The sequence below is a fragment of the Lipotes vexillifer genome, unplaced genomic scaffold (assembly GCF_000442215.2).
Source record: "Lipotes vexillifer unplaced genomic scaffold, Lipotes_vexillifer_v1.1 scaffold734, whole genome shotgun sequence".
NCBI classification, from domain to species: Eukaryota; Metazoa; Chordata; class Mammalia; order Artiodactyla; family Lipotidae; genus Lipotes; species Lipotes vexillifer.
Window position 1 is genome coordinate 327,300 of NW_006773079.1, and position 8,140 is coordinate 335,439.

General features: G+C 35.3%; 1 pseudogene; it reads right to left on the reverse strand.

Moving 5' to 3' along the window:
* Window positions 1-7,402: 7,402 nt before the first annotated feature.
* Window positions 7,403-7,801, reverse strand: LOC103070508 (60S ribosomal protein L32 pseudogene; annotated as a pseudogene).
* Between the last annotated feature and the right edge of the window lie 339 nt (window positions 7,802-8,140).

Below are 8,140 nucleotides of genomic sequence, written 5' to 3' on the forward strand. Positions count from 1 at the left end.
CCTTTCCAGAGACTAGGCCATGAAATAATTAAATTGAGTGTTTCTTATTTTCATTCAGCTTTGACTAGTGCTTAATTCTAAAGCTTAACTATTTTGAGCATATGATGAAGGAACAAGCTGTGACTATTATGCAGTCATCCTTCACTATTATCAAGTATTATCTAATAAGCATTAAATCATTAGAACTAGGAAAATATACAGAATACATAAATGCCAGTCAAATGAATACATAGGGTATATTTCAATAGTACCCACTACTATGTGTAAAATTTATGAGATATTAATAGGTAATTTGTAACCACGTGAAGCTGTGTTTTTCTTACGTTGAAGTAGTGTGTGACACATATGTCTCTATTGCATGCTGTCTGCCCACAGTACTAAATATTTCAAGTTCCATTCATGGGCATATGGTAGGATTTCGCTTCCTTACACCCTTGATATAAGGTTTGAACATGTGACTTGTTTTACCAGTAAAAATGTGAGCAGAAGTGCTGCATAGCACTTCCATATGGAAAACATTGAGTCAGTGAGAGACAATTCTTTCTTTCTCTTTGCCAAGATACAGCTATGTTCCAGAAGGTGTTTGCTCTGGAAGCCTGCATCTGGGAGTGCATAGGATGCCTAGACAATCTATGATAACCAGGTTGCTTCAGTGGGAAATAAATATTTGTGGTTTTAAGCTGATTAATTCACAGATTATATATAACCAAATTTTTAACACAGTGCATCCTGATTGTGGTACACCCTGAGCCTTGAATGATGTCTGCTTTATCATAGGTGCTCAACAATCTTTACTAAACTCAACAGTTGGACTAAGGAAAATACTTTAGTTACTGAGGAAAATACACAGATGCATAAAAGAAAAGAAGTTCATGTGACATGAATTTGAAGCTGCTAGATCAGGCATCCCCAACCCCCAGACTGTGGACAAGGACTGGTCTGTGGTCCATTAGGAGCCAGGCCGCACAGCAGGAGATGAGTAGTGAGTGAGCAAGTGAAGCTTTGTCTGTCACTTCCCATCACTCCCCATTGCTTGCATTACTGCCTGAACTATCCTCCTTCCCCCGTCTGTCCATGGAAAAATTGTCTTCCACAAAACAAGTCCCTGGTGACAAAAAGGGTTGGGGGCCATTGCACTAGGTGACATTTTGTGGGGCTCCGAGGAGCTCCGGTTCTTTATGTCTCAGCACAGAAAGAATTCAGTGAGAGGCAAAGTGATAGATAAGTGATTTATTAGAATAGGATGCTTGTGAGGCTTACAAGTGGGTGGGTGAGAGGGTGCCATGCCCTGAGAACTTAGTGGGCTACAGTTTTATAATCAAAGGAAATTTTTATAGGGGGTTAATACATAAAACTTAGTGGGGAGAGGGAAAAGACCACCTTCTTCCTCATTCTTGAGTAAATGTCACACTTCCATCATCAGTTCTTCCTCCATGTTGGGCCAAGAAGTTTTCTTGTCCCTACATGGACAAGCCAGGACTGTCATGTGCAATGTAAATGAGCAAAAAGGTGATAACATATGCTAAAAATGGTAAATCATTTCAGGTTTCAGTATAATGTCACCTTTTCCTTATATTTTTGTTTTTAGTGCAAGCAGAGGAGCATGTCCTAGGAATCATTAACTTACTGAGCTCACTAGGCAGGATGTGGGCCTCATGCCACCATTGTTTAATTGTCTTGAGGCATGTCTCACACTTCTGTGACATGTTTTTTTTGCTAAGCAAGACTGCTTGGTTTTGTGGTTGAGCAAAGTTGCTTTCTTGAGTAATCATTAACTTACAGGGGTCTCCCATTTTTTTCTTTACTTACAGTCTCCTAGTGGAATTAGTCACCAACTTTGTCCCTGTACTTTGTCCCTATCAAATTTGATAAAATCCAGTGGAAAGCTAAATTACAATACAGAATCACAAGTCAAAAGAAACTATCAGATAGTATTTACTTAGTCACCACATAAATGGCATATGTAATGAAAACTAGGACTTCAGGGGATGTGAGCAATAACTAGAGGCAAGCTCTCAAAGGCTTTTTGGATATGGAAGAACTTTAATCAGGTCCTTAAACATCAGTAAAGTTTGAAGAGGCAAACGTGATATTCTAGATGAAAGATGGAACTTGAAGAAATAAGGATGTAATTAAGTTGGGCAGATTCAAGTAATAATAGATTTTAAAGAAACCAACAATGCATACATTCAGAAGACTAGAAATAAATATGACTGGAAACATGTAGAACCAGATTTGGCAGCTCTTTAATGAAGCTCTTGGAGTTTGAATTTTATCCTTTAAGCAGGAGTAATTGAAGTTTATTATCATGGGAATAAGAGATAGAACTGTATGACTAGTTCAAGGGTCAGATTAATGGAAGATTAAGGAGAGCTTTTACAGGTAGAAGAGAATAAAAGTGGGGTTTTAGGAGCCATTTCCAAAAACAGTACTAAGGAAATACTCTTTTGTATGCTGGAATTTTAGCTAAAGTTTGGAGATGAGAAAGGGAAATAGAGGACAGTAGAAAATGTTTTCAAATTAAGTATTAGCTGTAAGTCTGCCAAATAAAGCAAATGCCAACAAAGCTAAAAATTACACAGCTGTGTCAAGCAAAGGAACTATACACTGTTATTAGATTCACTGTATATTTTGGTGAAGGGAAAGCTCAGATATCTTGCAGACTGAAAAGGAGCTCATGGTCATTATGCTAATTAGCACTGAAAGCTAGCACATTGGAGAGGATAGAATGAGTCCATAGGCCTGTATACAGTTGGTTAAAATAATATATTTGTTCCTTAGGCAGGAAAATATTCAGTTAGTTTCAGTAATGGTCTGGTGTCCTAGGGTCAAATTTCATGTTCCAATATTAGCTTCAGCAGGTTAGGAACAGTTGGAATGAAATCCAAATGTAAATTTTTATGCTGCAGGCAAGACATACTATAAGAGAAACATTTCCCTTTTGAAGTGTTCCTAATGTCCTTGTCCATGATCAACACAAGGATTTTTTGCACTGACTACTGTCAGTCACTGACAATAGTGACTAGACATCCACTGCTGTCGTGTAACAGTGACATAATCCCTCTCCTTGCAGAAATTTTCTCCCACCTTCCTTCCTACTTGATGTCTGGCTCTTGAAACTCTACTCTCAGTTTGTTCATGAAACATTTAAATTATGTTAACTTATTATGTATTATTAATCTTTGAACCATATTTTTCTTCCTTGAAAACTCCAGATTTTACTTTCCATTACCAAGAAGATCATTTTTCCTTTTAAAAAATGGCATATAGCCCTGAAGTAAATTTTATAACTTATGCTGACACCTTTACTAGGAAAATCACCCACAAAAATATTTTTCTTGTGAACTTTTAAAATTTTAAATATGTTCTTACTGGCTTATATGTACAGATTTTAAATTGTGAACACATCTTAGAACACCAAAGAAGAAAGGAAAGGGGGTGTGGGGAAAAAAGGAGTAAGAAATGAGAAGAGAGAAATTCAGCAGAAGGGAGAGGAAAGAGAAGTAAAGAGAGGATAGCAAAGTGAGAATTCTATAGCATCTTCCATCTCTAAAATTATAGACACCTAGTTAGTAAATGATCTTACCCAAGTAAATTTGTATTTAACTGTGATCAAAGCCTTAAAGAAAATGATTAGGAGTTCTACACAATCTCTGAAACATATGGGCATGTGGCAGAGAATTTGCATTTCTGGGTACCTTTATTTTTTATGATTATTTTTCTTCCAGTTTTATTTATATATAATTGAAACACAGCACTGTGTAAGTTTCAGTGTATAGCATAATGATTTAAATTATATACACTGTGAAATAATTACCACAATAAATTTAGTGAACATTCATCATCTCTTAAAGATACAAAATTTTAAAAATAGAGAAATATATCTTCTTGTGATGAGAGCTCAGGGTTTACTCTCTTTTCATATATAATGTACAATAGTGTTAATTATATTTATCATAGTGTAAATTACATCCCTATACTTTTTATCTGATAACTAAAAGTTTGTAACTTTCAGCTGCCTTTATCCAACTCTCCCTCTCCCAACACGCTGCCTCTGGTAACCAAAAATCTGATCTATAATTTCTATGAGTTTACCTGTCTGTTTTTGAAGTATAATTGACCTACAACACTATGTTAGTTCCTGGAACATGAAATAGTGATTTGATATTTCTATACATTTCAGAATGATCAAAAGGTGATCCTATTTACCATAAGTCACCATGAAAAGATATTACGTAATTGTTGATTATATTTCCCACACTATACATTACATACCGATGACACTTATTTTACAACTGGAAGTTTGTACCTCGTAATATCTCTCACATATTTCTCTCCTCCTCCCACTCCCTCCCCTCTGGCAAGCATCTAATTTTTCTCTGACTCTGTGATCTGCTTTTGGTTTGTTATGCTGGTTTATTTCTAACATTCTACCTGTAAATGAAGCCATAAATTATTTTTCTTTCTCTGTCTGACAATTCACTTAGCACAATACCCTCTAGGTCCATCTATGCTGCTTTAAATGGTGAGTTTTTTCTTTTTCATGGCTGAGTAATATTCCATTGTATGTATACACAGTCTTCTTTGTCAATTCATCTATTGCACTTTGGTTGCATCCATATCTTGGCTATTGTAGGTAATGTTGCAATGAACATTGGGGTACATATATCTATTTGAATTAGAGTTTTTCTTTTCTTCAAGTAAATATCCAGGAGTGGAGTTGCTGGATCCTGTGGTCATTCCATTTATAGGCTTTTTTAGGAACCTCCATACTATTTTCCATAGTGGCTGCATCAATTTACATTCCCACCAACAGTGCACAAATGTTCTCTTTTCTAAACATCCTGGCCCACACAGTTGTCTTTTTGATGATAGCTTTTCTGATGATAGAACCTGTTATCTCATTGTGGTTTTGATTTGCATTTCCTTGATAATTAGTGATGTTGACTTCTTGTCAGGCCCCTGTTGGGGGGAAAAACATCGATTGGAAAACATCAATTTGGAAAAACATCGATTCATATCCTCTCTCCATTGTTTAATCAGGTTGATTGTTTTTGAAGTTGAGTTATATGAGTTCTTTGTATGATGTGGACATTAAGACAATGTCAGATATCATTTGCAAATATCTCATCCCATACTGTAGTTGACCTTTTTGTTGTATAGATAGTTCCTTTGCTGAATAAAAGCTCTTTAGTTTGATGCAGTCCCATTTGTTTATTTTTGCTTTTAGTTCTCATAGTTAAGGAGATATATACAAAAATTTTTACTAGGACTGATGTCAAAGACCATGCTGCCTATATTTTCTTCTTTGAGATTAATGAGTTCAGGTCTTACATTTAAGTTTTTAATCATTTTTTAGTTAATTTTTGTATATGGTGTGAGAAAGTAAAGTTTGATTCTTTTGCATGTACCTGTCCAGTTTTCTCAACATCATTTATTAAAGAGGCTGTCTTTTCCCCCATTGAATATCTTTGTCTACTTTCTAATAGAATTGATTGCCCATATAAACATTGCTTTATTTTTTGGCTCTCTGTTTTGAACCATTCATTTATATGTGTGTTTTTGTGCTAGTGCCAAACAAGTGTTGTGTGATGACTGTAGTTGTAGTAGAGTTTGGAATCAGGCAACATGATATCTCCAGTTTTGTTCATCTTTCTCAAGATTGTTTTGGTGATTCAGGGTACTTTGTGTTTCCATATAAATTTTAGAATTATTTATTCTAGTTCTGTGAAAAATGTAATTAGTATTTTGATAAGGATTGCAGTGAATCTGTAGGTTGTCTTGGGTAGAATGATCATTTTAACAGTGTTAATTCTTCAAATAAATGAACATAATATATCTTTCCATTGCTGTAGTCTTTAAGTTCTTTCATCAGTGTCTCACAGTTTTCAGAGTACATGCCTTGTACCTCCTTAGTTAGACTTATTCCTAGGTATGTTATTTTTTTGATGTGATTGCAAATGGATTGTTTTCTTATTTCTCTTTCTCATTAGTGTACAAAAATGTAACAGATTTTTTTCTGTTAATTTTGTGTCCTGGTCATTTCTCAATTTATTGTTGAGTTCTAGTAGTTTCTAAGTGGTGTCTTTAGGATTTTCCATTAATAGCATGTCATCATGCTATTTCCATGTCATCAGCAAACAGTGACAGCTTTATTTCTTCCTTTCCAACTTGGATTCTTTTTATTTCTTCTTTGCTGATTGTCACGGCTAGGATCTCCAATACTAGTTTGAATAAAAGTGGTGAGAATGGGCATCCTTGTCTTATTCCTGATCTTAGAAGAAATGTTTTCATCTTTTAATTGTTGAGTATGGTGTTTGCTGTGGGCTTGTCATACATGGCCTTTATTATGTTGAGGTATATTCCCTCTGTACCTGCTCTGTGGAGAATTTTATCACAAGCGGATATTGAATTTTATCAAAAGCATTTATTAGGATGATCATATGATTTTTATTCTTCAATTTATTAATGTGGTGTATCACATTAATTGATTTGTGGAAACTGAACCATCCTTGTATATCTGGGATAGCTCCCAATTGGTCATGATGTATGGTCCTTGTAATGTATAGCTGAATTCAATTGACTACTATTTTGTTGAGGATTTTTGCATCTATATTCATTAGTAATATTGGCCTGCAATTTTCTTTTCCTGTGATAACCTTGTCTGGTTTTGGTGTCAGGGTGATGCAGGTCTCCTAGAATAAGTCTGGAACCATTCCCTCCTCTGAAATTTTTTGGAACAATTTGAGAAGGATAGATGTTAACTTTCCTTCAAATGTTTGGTAGAAGTCATTCCTCCTCAACTTTTATTTGTTGGAAGGCTTTAAATTACTGATTCAATTTCATTACTGATAATTGGTCTCTTCATATTTTCAATTTCTTCCTATTTCAGTCTTGGGATTTTGTAAATTTCTAGGAATTTGTCCATTTCTTCTAAGTTGTCTGTTTAATTGACATATAATTGTTTGTAGTAATCTCTTGTAATCCTTTGTATATCTGTGTGGTGTCAGCTGTAACTTCTCCCTTTTCACTTTTTTGATTTGGGCCCTCTCTCTTTTTTTCCTTCATGATTCTGGCTAAGATTTACCAATTTTGATTATCTTTCCAAAGGATTAGCTTTTAGTTGCATTGATCTTTTCTCTTTTTTTTTTTTTTTAGTCTATTTTGTATATTTCTCCTCTGATTTCATTATTTCTTTCCACTAACTTTGGGTTTTGTTGATTCTTCTTTTTCTAGTTCTTTTAGGTGTAAGTTTAGATTGTTTATTTGAAATTGTTCTTGTTTCTTGAGGTAGGCCTGCATAGCTATAACTTCCCTCTTAGAATCACTCTTGCTCATCCCATTGATTTTTTTCTGAGTTTCGTGGTTTTATTAATACAAACACAATATGCACCTGAGCTACCTATTCATTTTCTTTGTTATGCAGGCTGGCATTGGGATTGGTGACTCTGATGGCCATCTGGGCTGCTCTTTCCACAGTGGTTTTGCAGTTCTTGGAGGAGACGTTGTGAACAATCTCAGCACAGTAAGATATTTTGCACCTTAGAAGCACTTCAAGCTTGTTGACATTGTGAACCAGGAACTTCCGGAAGCACACGTGCTTTATTTTCTTGTTGCTCTCATAACAGATGTGGAGCGTCAAGATCTGACCCTTGAATCTCCTGCACACCCTGTTTTCACTGCCTCTGGGTTTCTACCAGTTACACTTAATTTTGACATATTGGTCTCACTAGTGCCTGATAAACTTCTTGATCCTCTTTCTGATGATCTTGGGCTACACGAGGGGTCTGAGGGCAGCCATGATGTTGAGTAGATGATGGTTGCCATCTCTGTAGGCAGTGCTGAGGAAAAGCCAAACTATTGATTTTGGATCATTGTGTTTTCATTTGTCTCCAGATATTTTTTGATTCTCTCTTTGATTTCTTAATTGACCATTTGGTTGTTTAGTAATATACTGCTTCCACATATTTATGGTTTTCTGCAGTCTTTGTGTGTGTGTGTGTGTGTTTGATTTCTAGACTCATAACATTGTGGTCAGAAAAGATACTTGATATTATTTCAGTTTTCTTAAATTTACTGAGACTTGTTTTGTGGCCTTGCATGTGATTTATCCTGGAATATGTTTCTTGTTCACTTGAAA